Raw genomic sequence first — 2599 nt, 5'->3', positions numbered from 1 at the left:
ACAAAAGTAGGACTGGTAGTTTTATAAGATAACCAACACAAGGTTAGATTAGATGTTTAAATTAAGCATTGGAACACATTGTTTATTCCACAGACTGAGCTATTTCTGTGATAGAATTTCCACTGAGGGAACCAGCATAGGTCTACCTAATAATGAAAGAAAAAGAAAAAAAACAACAACATTGTAATTTCTAAAAAATGATAGAAGATTAATGATAGATGTTAAAAATATATAAATAATTACAAGTGATACCTAATGAGCAAGCTGTGATAATTATTTGCTTCACAATGACATGTTGATATTCAGACCAACAGCACTATTGCAAGTGTGAACAGCAGTTCAGTAAATGTAATTATCAATGAAGATTCGGGAGGAGCGCGTCAGATACTTAGCCTAATCATCACAGGTGGACCACAATCAAGTAATCAATCCCACAGTATAAATATCGCTGACTTACCTCTATCCATTGACGGTTTATCAGCATCCCTCCTCCACCCCATCTCCTCACTTCAAGTTCACTTTACAATATACGGGGAGGGGGGGGGGGTACTCTAGGTTCGGGCAATTCCCGAGCTCGGAGCCCTTCCCCGGACAGCACGCCAAATACGCATACCATACCTCAGCTAATTATATGTAAGCGTGAACTAGTGAAACACATGATTAGGTTATTACTTACACTTCAGAGGCCTGTTTCTTTGTCTGTAGTTGTCAACTACTTGACAACTACTTTGTCAAAGTAGTTGCGTTGAAATCCCTGCGTCTCTGAGCAACACACAATGGAGATTTGTTTCGGAATGGATGTGTTTTCAGCTTTATTTTATTTGTTTATTTTTATGGGTCTTTAATGTTAGTGCTACCACCATCACAAAGATATCCGAGCCTTTCCAGTGCTTTTCCAGTGAGTTGATGGATCCAGTAAATGCAATAGCTTGATTGTGAAATCCTGCAGGAGATGGAGAATGAATCTTGAGATTTCACAACCATGGATGGTTGAGTGAGCTCAACACAGAAAAAACAAAAACACCTGAAAAATAACAATGAAAGGATGTGTTATTATTAGTTATGTTCAAAAGTTAAGTTATCGTTAAGTGTTTTTTTTTGTTTTTTTTTGTTTTTTTTGTACACAGGTAGAAAAAAAAAACAAATCACAGATTGGAGGAGGAGTTCATGCAAAACTGTTATGTATAATTCCCATAAGCTGCATTGTGCCATAAGCGTGTTCACTGACTATGATTCTTGTAGAAGAGCATAAATCAGCTATGACAACAATGATTAATTTACTCCTGTTATTATTATTTTTACATGGTCTGTAACTAATTCGTAATATTAATGATTTATCAATGCATACATTTAACTAGCTCACTATTGGTTTTTTTTCTTTATAGTTTTTAAATTTGCTGACTTCTCAGTTTATTATATTTATCTCTTTTCCACAGATATTCATTGTCAGACCTTCACTCAGTCTGAAGCTGTGGTTAAAAGACCAGGTGAATCTTTTCGTCTGGTCTGTACTGCCTCTGGATTTACTTTCAGCAGCTACTATATAGCTGTAGTGAGACAGGCAGCTGGAAAAGGACTGGAATGGGTTTCAACTATCGGCACGTCCAGTTCTCCAATCTCCTATTCCCAGTCAGTTCAGGGCAGGTTCACAGTGTCCAGAGATGATTCCAGCAGTCAACTGTATCTACAGATGAACAGCCTCAAGACTGAAGACACTGCTGTGTATTACTGCGCTAGAGAGTCACAGTGAATGAGTTCAGTGTCAAAGCAATACAAAAACCACCTTTACTGTTGACTTCACTGATGCTCCAGATGTACTGTTCCTTTCCAAGAGGTGGCGCTCTTGTCAAGCAGTCTTCGTTCACTGCTTTGGACATCACTCACTGAATTTTTGTTTTCTTTTATCCAAGAAACAGACAGTCCAATTTAGAAATTATAAAAAAAAAAAAAAAAAAAAAAAAAAAAAAATTGTATACATTTGAGCAGCAGCCTTAGTGTAACTTCTTCGCAAATTATAGTCTAGTATTTGCATGTTTGTAAAAATAAAGGAGAATGAACAGAATTAACAGTGCTCTCTTCCACTCTTAATACCCACAAGTGAGGTGCCCTTGAGCAAGGCACTGAATCCCCAATTGCTCCCAGGTGCTGCTGCAAGAATGGCTACCCACTGCTCTGGGGGTGTGTGTTCACTACCCTCTGCAGTGTGGATAAAATAAATACAAAGCACAAATTCCTGCCATACTTTGCTATGCATTACTCACTTACTTACCTTAATATGTGTCACAGTATATATTACATTTAAGTCAGTTCATTTTAGGAAGGTAAAAAAAAAAAAAGAAATCTGAGAAGTAGTGCTGCTTTGAGATATGTGAATTGCTCTTGTGTCACATTTCTATAATAACATTTTTCACCTTTCATTCTTAATAAAAAGAAAAAAAACAGTACATATTTAATGGGTTTTAATCACTCTTTCACCATAAGCAAAAACTTTAATTTTGTCATATAAATTTAGGAATATTTTCATTTTGTGTAGCTGTCATTTGAACACATAACTGTGACATATCGCCCCCTCCCAGAAAGGTGCATCCTCGCTCTGAGA

This window comes from Carassius auratus, unplaced genomic scaffold (assembly GCF_003368295.1).
Source record: "Carassius auratus strain Wakin unplaced genomic scaffold, ASM336829v1 scaf_tig00215586, whole genome shotgun sequence".
NCBI classification, from domain to species: domain Eukaryota; kingdom Metazoa; phylum Chordata; class Actinopteri; order Cypriniformes; family Cyprinidae; genus Carassius; species Carassius auratus.
The sequence above is the reverse complement of the archived record's forward strand: the minus strand, read 5'-3'. Positions refer to the sequence as shown.